Below are 16,752 nucleotides of genomic sequence, written 5' to 3'. Positions count from 1 at the left end.
ACAGAGAAAGGGAAACCATGGCCTGACATGTCAGTAATAACCAACTTTAGCCAGGCTTGTTTGGTAGCAAGTGGCAGAAACCCACACTGTTCATATATCCATCCGAACTGTCTTAAGTTTTCTTTCCCACTAAATTGTGAATTCCTTTGGGGGCAGAGACATAGCTTGTTTATTTGTCATCCCCATGCTCGGCACAGTACCTGACACACAGAAACTGCTCAATAAGTGCTCAATGAATGAATGGGTATATAGATTAGAATTCCCAGATGAATAGAGATTGGCACAGGAACAAACACTAATCAGTATTACCAGTACTGATGAGATGAAAGGTATAGGAATTACAGGATTTTTAGGACTTAGCTTTTAGTTTTCTAGTTTTTGAGCTTCATTGCTCAAGGTAGTTCTCTACCCAAACAACTTCTTGCTGTTTCCCCAGTAAACACTATTTTGAAATGAGAAACACGACAGAATAGTGGCTAAAAAGCTCATATTCTGAAGGTAAATCTGTGTTTGGACCCTGTCAGTGCTACTTAATAACCATATAACCTTAATATTTTCATAACATTTTTGCCTCCATTTTCTCATTTGTAAAATGGGAGCAATCTCATAGAGTTGTGAGGATTAAATGAGTTAAGGTATAGAACTCCCTCAGTTCCTAGAACATAGGTTTACTCAAGCAATATTTGCCATTTTATTTTACTTTTTTAATTTTTTTGTCTTTTTGCCATTTCTTGGGTTACTCCCTTGGCATGTGGAGGGTCCCAGGCTAGGGGTCGAATCAGAGCTGTAGCCACCGGCCTATACCAGAGCCACAGCGTCGCGGGATCCGAACCCTGTCTGCAACCTACAGCACAGCTCACGGCAATGCCGGATCCTTAACCTACTGAGCAAGGCCAGGGATCAAACTCGCCAACCTCATGGTTCCTAGTCGGATTCTTTAACCACTGAGCCGCAATGGGAACTCCAATATTTGCCATTTTAAAAGGAAGAGGAGTTCCCATCATGGCGCAGTCTTTTTTAACTGTGCCTGTTGTGGAGCTCTGTATCAGATATTTAGCAAATATTTACTAGATAAATGCAATTAAATATTTGGCTAAGTATTATTTTAGACCAGTTTTTTATTTTATTTATTTATTTATATGTCTTTTTGCCTTTTCTAGGGCTGCTCCCCAGGCATGTGAAGGTTCGCAGGCTAGGGGGCTAATTGGAGCTATAGCCACTGGCCTACATCACAGCGATAGCAACTCGGGATCCGAGCTGCATCTGCGACCTACACCACAGCTCACAGCAATGCCAGATCGTTAACCCACTGAGCAAGGCCAGGGATCGAACCCACAACCTCATGTTTCTACTTGGATTCGTTAACCACTGCGCCACGACGGGAACTCCTAGACCAGTTTTTTAAACTGATGTGTCCCTGAATTTCAGCAGTTCTTGTGTAGCCGGGAAGTAATTTCATCTGCTTTCCCAGAGAGCATGGTCTTAGTTTTTGTTATTTTTGTCCTTTACCTACCTCAGGTTTCCCAAATTGGGAACAATCTTTGGTCAAAGGGCAGTGAAATGACCAGATAAGGCAGTACATATATTGTGGAAGGGATGGAAGTGCTTGGAGCCTTTCCCAAAATATTTTTTTATAAGGAAGCCATGTGGGAAAGCCACAGAAATATTATATCACCAGGATACTAGAGTAAGAGCCACAAGGAAAGCCCTTTGCTGGTTCTATAACCTTGGCTTCTGAGAAAGAATGCAGACTTTAAATGCTAGAGTGGTACTTTAAACTGGAAACTGTCTTCATTACCCTTTTTTTTTTTGTCTTTTTCAGGGCCTCACCCTACGCCACTACCTTACCAGCCAACGCCACAGCCACAGCCACTCGGGACCCGCACCCCATCTTCCACCTACACCGTAGCTCACAACAACACTGGATCCTTAATCCACTGAGCGAGGCCTGGGATCGAACCTGTGTCCTCATGGATACTAGTCAGCTTCGTTTCTGCTGAGCCATAACGGGAACGCCTTCTATGAGAATTTTTGATTCAGGTTCGATGCCTGGCCTCGCTCAGTAGGTTAAGGATCTGGTGTTGCCACAAACTGTGGCGTAGGTCATAGATGAGGCTCGAATGTTGTGTTGCCATGGCTGTGGCATAGGCTGGCAGCTGTAGCTCCAACTCCACTTTGACCCCCAGCCTGGGAACTTCTATATGCTGCAGGTGGGGCTGTAAAAAGGCAAAAATAAAAAAAAAAAAAAAAGGAAAGAAGCAGCATTTGAGCCACTTATGTATTTTGAAATGTTCTAGTATGTGTATATATTTTTAAAGTAAAAATAAAAACAAAAACCCAAGTGGAATTAATCTTGATAATATATTTTATTTAACCTAACATATCCAAAATAATGTGATTTTTAACATGGAATCAAGTTTTAAATTTTTAGTAAGATTTTTTTCCCCGCAAAATATGCTATGAGCATGGAGTTCCTGTCGTGGCTCAGCAGAAACAAATCTGACCAGCATCCAGGAGGACGCAGGTTCAATCCCTGGCCTTGCTCGGTGGGTTGAGGACTGGTGTTGCCGTGAGCTGTGGTGTAGGTCACAAACGGGGCTCAGATCTGGCATTGCTGTGGCTGTGACATAGGCCAGCAGCTGCAGCTCCAATTTGATCCCTGGCCTGGGAACCTCCATACTGCTATGAGTGCAGCCCTAAAAAGACCAAAAAAAAAAAAAAAAATGCTGTGATTGTATTTACATCTACACACAGATCAGTTTGGATGAGCCACATGCCAAGTATTTAGTAGCCACATAAGGCACAGCTCCAGATCATCTGTATGATCCATTCATTGCACACTTTCATTTGTGCTTGTTCTTGTTGGTACCAAAGTGCCAAGTGGTTATGATCGAATGAAACATTAGCAGAAGCAAACAATGTGAAAACAAGGCCTTAGTACCACCTGACAGCCACATGACACCATGGTGGAATGAAAAAACCAAAAAAAGGGGAAACTGTGGCAGAACTGAGGACAGCTCAGCAAATGGTGGTGCAGGAAGCCCAGTAGGAAAAAACCTTGCTCTGTTCCTGTCGCTACCACATTCGTGTTGCAGGTGATTGTATCTCATCCAAATATTACCTGTCACATTAATTATGTTATCTCAATTTTTATTAACTTTACTAGATTAGTTGGTGTTTAATTTATGACTGTGTGCTTTAATAGCTGTTTAAAAGCTATAACCATAAGGACATTTAGAAATCTATTATTGTATGATAACTCATATTATTTAAATAATGCCTAGAAGTTCCCGTCGTGGCTCAGTGGTTAATGAATCCAACTAGGAACCATGAGGTTGTGGGTTCGATCCCTGGCCTTGCTCAGTGGGTTAAGGATCCGGCGTTGCCGTGAGCTGTGGTATAGGTTGCAGCTCTGATCCCGCATGGCTGTGGCATAGGATGGAGGCTATAGCTCCGATTCGACCCCTAGCCTGGGAACCTCCATATGCCGCAGGAGGGGCCCTAGAAATGGCAATAAATAAATAAATAAAGCTTAAATAATTAAAAATATTTCCAGGAGTTCCCTGGTGGCCTAATTGTTCAGTATTTGGCATTGCTGCTACTGTGGCTCAGATTTGATCCCAGGCAGGGGAACTTCTACCTGCCGAGGGCATAGCCAAAAAATTTTTTTTTCCAGACAACATGAGGAGAAAGGAAAGAATTCATGAAAGTTTTTCTCCCTTTTAATGAGCCTATTCTAATAAATAGCTGGCCTTTCTTATCCTCTCTTTTCATATCACTGAGGAAAGGCCAGCTATTTATTAGAAAACCTTTTCAGAGAGCTAGATTTGAGGGTGGAGGAGAATGTGGGAAGCCTTAGGAATTTGGAAAATATCCCAAGTCAATATTTGACCAGGATATCCATATAGACCACTTAGGGATCAAAGATAAGATTTCCAAATATACAAACAAAACAGAAACAGTCTCATAGATACAGAGAACAAACCAGTGGTTGCCAGAAGGGTGGGAAGGGAGATGAATGAGATCGATGAGGAGGATTAAAAGGTAGCAACTTCCAGTTGAAATGACTTATTTAGTCAGGGAGATGTAAGGTACAGCCTAGGAAATATAGTCAATAATATTGTAATAACTTTGTAAGGTGACCAGACTTATCATTGTGATCATTTTGTAATGTGTAAAAATACTGACCTCAAACTAATATTGCAAGGCAATAACACTTCAGTTTGAAAAATAATAAAATGTAGGTGTTCCTGTTGTGGCTCAGTGGAAGCGAATCTGACTAGCATCCACGGGGATGCAGGTTCAATCGCTGGCCTCGCTCAGTGGGAGTGGGTTAAAGATCCAGCATTGCTGTGAGCTGTGTGGTGTAGGTCACAGACAAAGCTTGGGTCCCATGTTGCTGTGGCTGTGGTGTAGACCAGCAGCTACAGCTCTGATTCGACCCCTAGCCTGGGAACCTCCATATGCAATAGGTTTGACCCTAAAAAAAAAAAAAAAAAGAAAAAAGAAAAATAAAACAAATAAATAAATGAAAAATAATAAAATGTAAAATTTACAGAGTTCCTGCTGTGCAATGGGATTGGCAGCATCTCTGTAGTGCCAGGATGCAGGTTCCATTCCCAGTGGACTAAAGGATCTAGTGTTGTGGGAGGCAGTTGCAGTGTAGGTCCCAGCCGTGACTCAGATCTGATCCCTGGCGTGGGGACTGCATATGTCATGGGGCAGCAAAGAAAGAAAAAAAGATAAGATTTCTGTGGCGGTGTGGTGCGGAGCGGGGGGCGGGGGGGAGCGGACTTCCTAATGGGTGCAGGGCAATTTGTTCCCCTCAGATATAGCCTATAGTTTACAAAACCTGGGGAGGTTTTACTCCTTCCTTGACTCAGCTGGCCAGAGATCACTGCACACCATCTGGTCCCAGCAGATGCTGAAAGCAGAATCTGAGCAGCAAATTATACCACAGCCAACGCTGCTTTTTCTGAACCTCTCCAACCCCTGCCCCACCCCCATTCATCACCCAGTTCCCCTTTCCAGCTCCCTTGGGCAGAATCTGCAACCTTGCATTTTCATTCTGCATAAGTGCCCGGTCTTATCTTTCTGTAAGCTTTACCCAAACAACCTCACCCAAGCCCATGCCTCTTCCCACTCTGGTCACAGCAAAATTTCTGCCCCTCCCAGCTAGTGGGCGTTTTGGCAGCCTGTGTTTTAGCCCTGTCAGAAGTGGACGAAAAAAGACAGACTGTAAAGTTGCCAAGCTGTCCCTGCCCGTTATCTAGGACTCAGGTCACAGGTCATGAAAGTGAAGTCCCAATTGATTAGACATGGAAAACTCACTCAGCAAAGAAGACACATAAAAGTTTCCACTCTGAAAATGTCTCAAGTCTAAGATCAGACTGCCGTCAGTCATACACATTGGTAAATACATCTCGTGGCCCTTGCCCTCCTGGAGCTCACCTTCAGTTGGAGAAGACAGATATTAATCAAACAATTACGTAATTATTACTAGGAGGAAAAGCAGAGAATTCATTAAGAGCATTAAGAAAGTGTAACAGGGAGTTCCCGTCGTGGCCCAGTGGTTAACAAATCTGACTAGGAACAGTGAAGTTGCGGGTTTGATCCCTGGCCTTGCTCAGTGGGTTAACGTTCCGGCGTTGCCATGAGCTGTGGTGTGGGTCACAGATGTGGCTCGGATCTGGCGTTGCTGTGGCTATGGTGTAGGCTGGCAGCTACAGCTCTGATTAGACCCCTAGACTGGGAACCTCCATATGCCGCAGGCGCAGCCCTAGAAAAGACAAAAAGACGAAAAAAAGGAAAGTAACGAGATAGACCTAAGAGAAACTGGGGTATCTCAGGAGACATTTAAGATGAGACCCCAGAAGGTGACTTAGCTGAAGGAAGAGAGAGGAAAGAATGTTTGCTCAGAGTCAGCAGCACGTGCAGAGGCTTTGAAGCAGGTAAGAGTTTTCTATGATCCAGGCATCGAAAGAAGCCAGTGTGGCAAGAATGTGGTAGGCAGGGGGAAAGTGAGGGGAGCTAAAACCAGCCACCAAAAACTTTGATCTTATAGTTTTAAAAATTTTATTGAAGTATTGTTGATTTACAATATTGTGTTAATTTCTGCTGTACAGCAGAGTGATTCAGCCGTACACTGACACATATCCGTTCTCATATAGGTTATCACAGAACATTGGGTAGATTTCTCTGTGCTGTACAGCAGGTCTCCATTGATCATCCATTCCATATACAAAAAAACTGTGCCTTTGCCAGCCCCAAACCCCCAATCCATCCCTCCCTGCTCCACTCTTCCTCTATGGTAGCCATAAGTTTGTTTTCAAAGTTTGTGAGTCTGTTGCTGTTTTGTAAATAAGGTCACTTGTATCATTTTTTAAAATTCCACATATAAGTGATATCTTACATAAGTGATACAAGTGTTTGTCTTTCTCTGTCTGACTTTATTTAGTATGATAATCTCTAGGTCCATCCATGTTGCTGCAAATGGCGTTATTTCATTTTTTATGGCTGAGCAATATTTCATTGTATATACACACCACATCTTCTTTACCCATTTATCTGTCAGTGCATATTTAGTTTGTTTCCATGTCTTGGCTGTTGTAAATAGTGATGCAATGAACATTGGGGTGCATGTATCTTTTTGAATTATGTTTTTATTTTTTTCTGGATATATACCCAGAAGCAGGATCGCTGGATCATAGGATAGCTCTCTTTTTATTTTTTCAGTATTGAAACCAGGTGGCCAACCACTGAAAAGTTTTCAGGAGAGGGGTGATGCTTAAAAACATGGAAGCCGTTAAGAATCTATTTTTGTTGTCCTGGCAGAAGATGAAGTTGACCTAGACCAGATCAATGGAGAGAAGAAGAGAGAACTGAGGTCTATTCTGGAGAAATAATTCAGTGATGAGCTGAATGTGAGTCAAGGCTGAGTCCTGTGTTTCCAGCACAGGCAACTAACTGGTAGCCGGTTGTTCCCAATTACTAAGACAGAAAAGATGGGAGGAAAAGCAGCTTTGATGGGTAGATCAGGAGTTCTGTTTTCAATGTGTTACCTCTGACATGTCTACCATGCAGATATATACAGGTCTAGAGCTGAGAGAAGAGACCAGGATGAAGGTGAACATGGGAGTTATCAGCATATAGATATTTATTGATACTTATTGCCACAGCAGTAGATACAATAGCCAAGGGGAGCCCAGAGTGTAAGAGGGGTCAGCATAGAACCGTGAGGAGCCCTGATATCTAAAGACCACATAGGAGACAGAAAATGGCAAAGAAGGTTGAGAAGGAGAAACCAGAGAAGTAGGAGGGAAATTAGGAGTGGGGGTGTTGAAGAAAAGAGAGGCGGTCAGTTCTATGGAATGATCTTGAAAGTTCCAGGGAGAAGCCTGAAGGGCAAGTCAAGTGTATAAAGGTGGTGGCTGTGGGGAAGTCTTCTCACAGTGTTCTCATCTTCACGTTCCGCCCTGGTGATTCAGGAGAGAAGCTTTGTAGGCGCCATCAGTGTGGGGGCAGAGAGTCAGGCAGGAACCAGATGTACTGATGAGAACGTTTGTCACCCAGGCATGTCCTGTGGTCCTCACTGGAGAGCAGCCTTCTCTGAAAGTGCACTCTTTTCGTTTTCAATTTTTTTTTTTTTTTTTTTTTGTCTTTTTGCTATTTCTTGGGCCGCTTCCGCAGCATATGGAGGTTCCCAGGCTAGGGGTCAAATCGGAGCTGTAGCCACCGGCTACGCCAGAGCCACAGCAACGTGGGATCCGAGCCGCATCTGCAACCTACACCACAGCTCACGGCAACGCCGGATCCTCAACCCACTGAGCAAGGGCAGGGACCGAACCCGCAACCTCATGGTTCCTAGTCGGATTTGTTAACCACTGCGCCACGACGGGAACTCCTCGTTTTCAATTTTTTAAAGTTGAATGAAAGGTTCTTTTCTATAGTGCTTTACAATTTTCAAAAGTTTCACATACGTGATTTCATATAATCCCATTGAAAGTTGTACTTTTGAGTGAGAAGTGGTGACAAGAATTTGGGTCATATTGCCTTCAGTCATAAAGAGACCCCATGACCCTAAAGTTTGTAGTGCCTTTTCTTATATTTTTTTTTACCATTTTCCTTTGCAATCTTAACTCTGCCACTTACCAGCTGTACACAAAGGGCACATTATTTAACCTCTTTGTGCCCAGTTTTCTCATCTGTAAAATAGGGACAATAAAGGGAATGATAAGAAGGTTGGCTAAGGAGTTCCCGTCATGGCTCAGCGGTTAACGAATTCGACTAGGAACCATGAGGTTTTGGGTTCGATCCCTGGCCTTGCTCCGTGGGTTGAGGATCCAGCATTGCTGTGAGCTGTGGTGTAGGTTCAGACACAGCTTGGATCCCGCTTTGCTGTGGCTCTGGAGTAGGCTGGTGGCTGCAGCTCCGATTGGACCCCTAGTCTGGGAACCTCCATATGCTGTGGGAGCAGCCTTAGAAAAGGCAAAAAGACAAAAAAAAAAAAAAAAAGATTGGCTAATACTCAGAAGTATTGTACATGTATTAGCAGTGCTAGTAAATGTTGACTATTATTATTAGTCTCAGACACTAATGTTTGTGTTGTTAACTTTTTTCCTTTTCTTCTAAAGTTCAAAAATTATTTTTCCTGTGTCTTAAAAAAAGAAAACAAATGGGTTTGAAAATTATATTTGTCATTTATTTGTGACGTGATCTTGGCGAAGTTACTAACCTCTCTGTGCCTCAGTTTCCTCATCTGCAAAATGGAGATAATAGCAGTATACTACTTTATAGGGTTATGGCGAGGACTAAATGAGTTATTAAGCATAAAGCCTTTACAACAGTGCCTGGCACATAGTAAGTGCTACCTGTTATGTTGTTCTCTGCAGACAATCATTTCCCTCAAAATTGCTATCACCTTTAATCTTTTTTTTTTTTTTTTTTTTTTTTGTCTTTTTGGGACTGCACCCACGGCATATGGAGGTTACCAGGCTGGGGGTCGAATCAGAGCTGCAACCTCTGGCCTATGCCACAGCCACAGCAATGTCAGATCTGAGCCACGTCTGTGATCTACACCACAGCTCACAGCAATGCCGGATCCTTAACCCACTGAGCGAGGCCAGGGATTGAACCTGTGTCCTCATGGATATTAGTTTCATTTCTGTTGAGCCACGACAGGAACTCCTCACCTTTAATCTTGAATATAAAATTGAGGATACATAGAAAGTATGTGGAATTATTTTCATGATAAAATGCAACTTTTGACTTATTTGAAATTAATTATAAGGGGATAATAAGCAAGAAGATGATGGATAGGCATCTAAGTACCAAAGTTGGGAAAACAGACAATACTTTCCGTAATGATTTTTGGTGCTGCTGTCAGAATCATGTATTTTTAACCATTTTGGTAAAATATAATCTCTGTTTTTAAGAAGGCATACAAAATTTTTGTACAGGGTAAAAATTTAGTAAGAGTTCTTTCTGGTAGGCCAAAAGAAGAAAAAGGAGGAAAAAAGAGGAGAAGAAAAGGCAAGTAGGCAGGCAGGCTTATAAAGGACATCCTTGGGGGAATTTTGTGTACGTAAATGTTCTGTAACTTTCTCAGCGTTTCTTGTTCCACTTGCTGCATTCTGGCCCCTGTATCCTGCCAGATGCCTTCTCTTCAATCTGACCCCACACGGCTGTGAGAGGCATATTTTGTGAAAGAACATCGGTTTTGGACGGAGACAGACCTACGTTTAATTCTGGCACTGCCATTACTAGCTGGTGATCATAGGCAAATTACTAACTTTGTGAATTTGTTGTTATCTTCTGTAATCGACATAGTAATATATTGACCTCTCAGGAACTGTTAGTTAGTTTTTTTGTTTGTTTGTTTGTTTGTCTTGTTTGCCATTTTCTTGGACCGCTCCCACAGCATATGGAGGTTCCCAGGCTAAGGGTCTGATTGGAGCTGTAGCCACCGGCCTACACCAGAGCCACAGCAACGTGGGATCTGAGCCATGTCTGTGACCTATACCATAGCTCACGGCAGTGCCAGATCCTTAACCCACTGAGCGAGGCCAGGGATCGAACCCACAACCTCATAGTTCCTAGTCGGATTTGTTAACCACTGAGCCATGACGGGAACTGCAGGAACTGTAAGTTTCATATGTGTAAATGGAGGGGAGGGAAATAGCATAGTTCCTGGCACGTGGTTAATGGTCTACAAATTTAGTTCCCTTTTCCCTACACTTGGACTCCCTGCCCCTTTCCTATCCTGTCAAATAAGTAAGGTCCTCTTACTTTTCCTTGAAATGAGAAGAAAACTGAGTTTCATCTCCTCAGGATGTCACAGGACTCCCCCAGGATCCAGAGCTCTTTAAACAGAAGGCACCCCCAGTTCAAAGAAACAGAAGAATTGAAGAAAAAACCTAGGGAGTTCCCGTCATCAGAGCTCAGCCGAAACGAATCTGACTAGCATCCATGAGGACACAGGTTCCATCCCTGGCCTCGCTCAGTGGGTTAGGGATCTGGCATTGCCCTGAGCTATGGTGTAGGTCACAGATGCGGCTCTGATCTGTCATAGCTGTGGCTGTGGTGCAGGCAGGTGGCTATAGCTCTGATTTGACCCCAACCTGGGAACCTCCATGTGCCACAGGTGCGGCCCTAAAAAGAAAAAAGAAAAAGAAAAGAAAAAAAAAAAGAAAAGAAAAGAAAGAAAAGAACTTAAATCCTAGAAAAATTCCGAGGTTGGCATTTTGTAACCACAGGATCCTTAACCAATTGCCTTTCACCTCAGAGTGGTTTATGAAGGAGCTATGCCAAATGTCCCTCTAAATCAATGGAGGTTTTTGTGGATTTTTTTTTTTTTTTTTTTTTTTTCCCTTCTGCTTTTTAGGGCCACACCTGCGGCGGCATTTGGAAGTTCCCAGACTAGGGATCGAATCAGAGATCTAGCTGTCGGCCTATGCCACAGACACAGCAACTTGGGATCCGAGCCTCATGAGCGACCTACACCACAGCTCACAGCAACACCAGATCCTTAACCCACTGAGCGAGGCCAGGGATCAAACCTGTGTTCTCAAGGATATCTGCCAGGTTCATTTCCACTGAGCCACAACAAGAACTCCTTGTGCAGTCTTCTGTATGAAGTTCCCAGCTTTTTATGAGCTGGGATGGACTGGCTGTGAGCTCTCCTTTCCCCCGTCTGCCTGATAATCCTGTCAGATATGCCAAATATACTCCTTGGCCTTCTTTCCCCTGCCTACATTTTCATTAACGCTGTAAAGGTGATTCCAGTCTAAAAGGGAGGATAGGACTTTGCCAAGAGTCAGGGGTCCCTCCGCTAAGCTCCCAGAAACCTCTGGATGCGTGTCTGTCACTTACCTACTCAGTGTAAGTTGTCTTCCACCCTACCAGGCTAGACACCTAGTTGGGACCGGTTTGCATCATATTTAACTTTTTGAAAAACTATCCTTACATTCCCCATTTATCTAATTCTGAGTGTTTCTGATTGGTGATGCAGTGGGTGTCATTTTGTCTCTGCTTCTTTGTTTTTTTGTAGTTTCCAATGTGGGTATCTGCGTGTTTTAAACAAAGAACACACATTGCTTTTTTTTTTTTTTTTTAGGGCTGTACCCACAGCATATGGAGGTTCCCAGGCTAGGGGTCCAATTGGAGCTGCAGCCAAAGGCCTACACCACTGCCACAGCAATGTGGAATCCGGGCTGCATCTACGACCTACACCACAGCTCAGGGCAACGCTGGATTCTTAATCCACTGAGCAAGGCAAGGGATTGAACCCACAACTTCATGGTTCCTGGTCAGATTTGTTTCTGCTGTGCCATGACAGGAACTCCAATATTTCTTTTATGGTAAGAAAAAAGACACAATTCTCTCTGGCTGGGTATTTCAGAGACTGGGTTGTCCCATCTTAGTGCTTTGCCTACTTCAGTGGTATTGAAATTGAAGGCATGTTGACCAAAAAATAGTATGTACTATGATATGAGAGAAATCCAGGGGGTGTCAAATGGATGGGCATGGCCCAACCTGGCCTAGTGTGAAAGCAGGGCCATGGTAGGTGTGGATATTAATTTCCCTAGTGAGGGCTGCTAGGGCAATCAGAGAACTTGGAAGAATGGTTTTCACCAGTTGGTACAGAAATATTTCAGTATTTTCACAACTGCAATGTATATCCTGGTGCCAATATGAGTTCCAGGCTACAAGAAGTGCCTGGTGTAATCCTTACTTAAAATTGCTCTGAGGTGATAGAGCCTTCTTGATTTCTTCAGGTAAATTAATTACAGGGGAAGCTTGACTGGAGGGGAATGGGTGGGAGTTCATAAGCTCTGTGGTTCAGGCATGAACACTGTTAGAGTTTAGCTGCCAGCCCTGTGGGTTCCACCCCCATGGCCTTCCCTGCGCAACTGTTATATCTCATCCATTTGCAGTTTTAAGTGATTTTGCCTGTGTGTCATCTGGGTTCCTCCTTATCTAAAATATTCGGGCCCATACGAAGTGGAGGGCTAGAGGCAAGGCTTCCATGCCAGACCCCTCTGCCTCATCTTGCGGGTAAGTGACTTCAGACAAGTCATCAAATCTCTCTGAGTCTTGGTTCTTTCATCGGAAAAGGGGAATGTAACTTGTACCTCATAGGGTTTTTGGGATAAAGAAGATGGTGCTGAATCCAGTACCTGGCACAGAATATGTGCTCAATAAAAGGTAGCTAATAGCAGAGCATGGACTCTGGAGCCAGCCTGTCTGGCTTCAATCTCTGCGCTCCCCTTCCTAGCTCTGTGACCTTGGACATGTCCCTTAAACCTTCTGTGCCTCATTTCCCCCATCTGTAAGATGGAGATAATAATAGCACCTACTTCATGGGGTTACTGTGAATATGAAATAGGATAATATGTGCAAAGTGCATAAAACTGTCTGAAACATTGTAAGTGTACAATAAAACCTATTATTAGAATGATTATTCATAGGTGTTTGGTTATGAATGTGCATTGTGCTTGCACAAATGAAATGAGTTGTGAGAAATGACTTGTCTTGGTTTGATAAGCCCACATCATATTAGAAGAGGTAGAGAGCTACACAAAGATCAAGATGCCACTCTATGGAGTTCCCTTCGTGGCTCAGCGGTTGATGAATCTGACTAGGATCCATGAGGATGTGGGTTCGAACCCTGGCTCAGTGGGTTAAGGATCCTGCGTTACTGTGGCTTTGGCATAGTCTGGCAGGTATAGCTCCGATTCAACTCCTAGCCTGGGAACTTCCATATGCCATGGGTACGGCCCTAAAAAGGAAAAAAAAAAAAAAGATGTCACTCTGGGGACCATTTTTTTTTTCTTTTCTTTTTATGGGTACACCTGTGGCATATATTAGTTCCTGGTCTAGGGGTCAGATTAGAGCTGTAGCTGAGTCTGGGGCTACAGGCACAGCAACGCTGGATCCAAGCTGCATCTTCAACCTGTGCTGCAGGCAACGCCTTAACCTACTGAGCAAGGCCAGAGATTGAACCCGCATCCTCATGGACACTATGGCAGGTTCTTAACCCACTGAGCCATGACGGGAACTGCATGAGGACTATTCTTATGTGCTCTCATAGCCCAGAAGAGAGATTAATTCATTCTGTCTGTTGGTGTTGCATTGGAGCAAAAATGCGATTTTGATTGTATGTGGTCCTAATTCTTCCTTAAATGTCGAGGAACCATTTGAGGCCACTTACCATGGAGGCCCACAGGCAAGTTTGTTAAGTCAGGCCTTCTGGGGTGCAGCCTTGGGGGATAAGTGCCAGTGGTTCTGGGGAGTAGGGAGAGGAGGGCAAGCAAACAGCAGGCAGAAGTACAGGAAGTGCTCAGCAGAGGGCAGAGTGAGGAAAGAGTAGGCAGAAAGACTAGTTGGGGCACAAAATGTAGAAGGGCCTGAGCGCCTTCACCTCACAGATTTTGGGCTAAAAATTGGAGCATAAAGTATTTTTGTTAAACAAAGGGTATTTCAACACAATACTGTAGGGGCATGTGGAGTGCCCATTGTGGCTCAGTGGTAGCAAACCTGACTAGTATCCATGAGGAATCTGGTTTGATCCCCGGCCTCACTCAGTGGGTTAAGGATCCAGTGTTGCCATGAGCTGTGGTGTAGGTTGCAGATGCAGCTTGGATCTGGTGTTGCTGTGGCTGTGGCATAAGCTGGCAGCCACAGCTCTGATTCGACCCCTAGCCTGGGAACCTCCATACGCTGCGGGTGTGGCCCTAAAAAGCAAGAAAAAAAAAAAAAAAAAAAAAAGAATCACTCACCTGGTATCTGGACTTATAGAGGCTCAGTTTCTTTGTTTCAGCCCAGAAGGAATTCAGCATTCAGCGAGAAACAAAGTGATAGGCAAGACATAAATTTATTAAGATAGGATGCTTGTGAGGGACACAAGCGGGCAGCTGAAGAGGCTCTGCCCTGAGGATTAGGTGGGCTACATTTTTGTAATCCAAGGGGAGTGGGGAGTGGGGAAAAACCACTTTCTTCATTCTTCAAGTAGACAGCAGGCTTAATTAGTTCCTCCTTCACATCGGTAAGAGAGTATTTGGCCCTTTTAGGTCAGACTAGGACGGATGGGTGCTTATTCAAATCAGCAGAAGGGTGGTGACATATGCTAAAATATGTTGAATCATCTCAGGTTTCCATATACCTCCTACTTCGGAATGTCACCTTTCCCTTAAATTCCTGTCCTTGGTCCTAAGGACCATTATCTTCATTTTATCTTTCACTTAATGACTTGAGCCATATCTCATGCTTTTATTTATAGTTTTATAGTTAAGCAAAGCTGCTTCTTTCCACAAAGTTCTGATGGCTTTCTTAAGCAATTATTAACTTACAGAGGTCTCCCAAATTTCCCTAGGTTTGCCTCTCTATCTGTGGTCCCCTACTGGGACTTCTACAGCTACCTGTGTAACTATCCTACTCTATCCCTATCATGTGCAAACGTACATATGGTAAATATATTTTTCCTGAACCATTTGAAAGTTGTAGACATAATGTCCTTTTATGTCTAAAAGCAAGTACATTCTCTTACATAACCACAATATGATTAGCTATAGGAAATTAAATATTGATAAAATGCTCTTAGCTGATTTACAGACTTTATTATTATCTTGTCAGTTGTCCTAGAATGTCAGAGAGAGAGAGAGAGAGAGAGAAAGATAGAGAGGAAAGAAGAATGAGGGAAAAATAAAGAAAATAATTTTGGGGATTCTGAAAATACACATTACATTGAATTGTTATGTCCAGGCTCCTTTGAGCTAGAACAGTTCCTTATTCTTTGTCTTTCATGACTTTGACATTTTTGAAGAGCATTTTCCTGTAGAACATCTCTCAGTTTGGGCTTATCTTATATTTCTTTGTGATTAGATCTACTAGTACATCCCAACACTTCAGGAATGTGGCTTTTTCCTGGATTATTTCAACATTCCAGGTCAGCGATCTGCCCTCTCAATGTGTAAATTAGAAATCTGTAACAATTTTAGGGAATTCAGTGGTTTAGGAAACTCATGCCATTCAATATTCAGACTTGCTGTTCAATAACAAGAGAAAAATCACTTCATGTGTCAGTATTCAGACACATGAAGTGATGTGTCCTCTTCAATGTGACATTTCTGAGGGCCCATAATGTGTGTATGTCCTATTACTGGTGGTGTTAATTTTGGTCACTTGTTAAGGTGATGACTGCTGGGTTTCTCCAGTGCAAATACGCCATATTCTTTCTTTGCTATTAATAAAAATACTTTGTGGGACAGATACTTTGAGGCTATGCAAATTAGACAACCAGCCAGATAAAAATGCAGGAAGCCCAGTTTAATTTTAATTTCAGATAACTGAAGAATACTTCTTTTTAGGGCCACACCTGCTTGAATAGATGTTCCCAGGCTAGGGGTCAAATCAGAATTGCAGTTGCGCAAGATCAGAGCCGCATCTGTGACCTATGTTGAAGCTTGCAGCAACACCAGATTTTTTAACCCACCGAGCGAGGCCAGGGATTTAATCTGCATCCTCATGGATACTAGTTGGGTTCTTAACCTGCTGATCCACAACAGGAACTCTGATAAATACTTTTTAAGTGAAGTATGACCCCCTCCTCCCAAATAATTTACCCCGAACTCAAATTTAATTGGGCATCTTGTATTTTTATTTGCACGATCTGGCAAGACTATATGTAAATAACTTGTTCCTCATCCAATTTCAGTGAGTTGTTTTGACATCCATGATGATTCTCAATCAATTTTATTGTGATTTCACCAAATAGGGTACTTTTTAAAAATCGAAGTATAGTTGACTTACAATATTGTGTTAATTTCTGCTGTACACCAAAGTGATTCAGTTATACATATATGTACGTTCTTTTTAAGAAATATTCTTTTCCATTATGTTTTATTACAGGACACTGACTATAGTTCTCTGTGCTATACAGTAAAAAATATGGGCCGCTTCAGGAATTTGCGTGTCATCCTTAACCTGGGGACATACTAAACTTCTCTATTCGTTCCAATTTTAGTATATGTGCTGTGAAGTTAGCTCGGCCAAATAGTAACTTTCTAAATGTTTCTTTCCTTCTTCTACATTTATTAGTTGCTATTCCATCTGCCTATCTTTTTATCCACTCTTTACAGCGCCTGGCACATAGTAGGCGCTCAAATATTTGAACAATGAATGAACTAGTTGGTCAGACTTCGGTGACAACAGCTGCCTTTGGCAGGGTCTTGCTTTCCTCAGCCAGTCTGGGCA

General features: G+C 43.0%; 1 non-coding gene across 1 annotated transcript; it reads right to left on the bottom strand.

Annotated features, from left to right (window-relative positions):
* Positions 1-16,440: 16,440 nt before the first annotated feature.
* Positions 16,441-16,545, bottom strand: LOC146404724 (U6 spliceosomal RNA). Its single transcript, XR_014842693.1, has one exon. It is a non-coding gene; the product is annotated as a U6 spliceosomal RNA (small nuclear RNA).
* Between the last annotated feature and the right edge of the window lie 207 nt (positions 16,546-16,752).

Source organism: Sus scrofa, chromosome 3 (assembly GCF_054392235.1).
Source record: "Sus scrofa isolate SSC_HxYL_T2T_F1_AM1 chromosome 3, Sscrofa_HxYL_maternal_Yorkshire_Landrace_v2.0, whole genome shotgun sequence".
Taxonomy (NCBI): Eukaryota; Metazoa; Chordata; class Mammalia; order Artiodactyla; family Suidae; genus Sus; species Sus scrofa.
The sequence above is the reverse complement of the archived record's forward strand: the minus strand, read 5'-3'. Positions and strand labels throughout refer to the sequence as shown.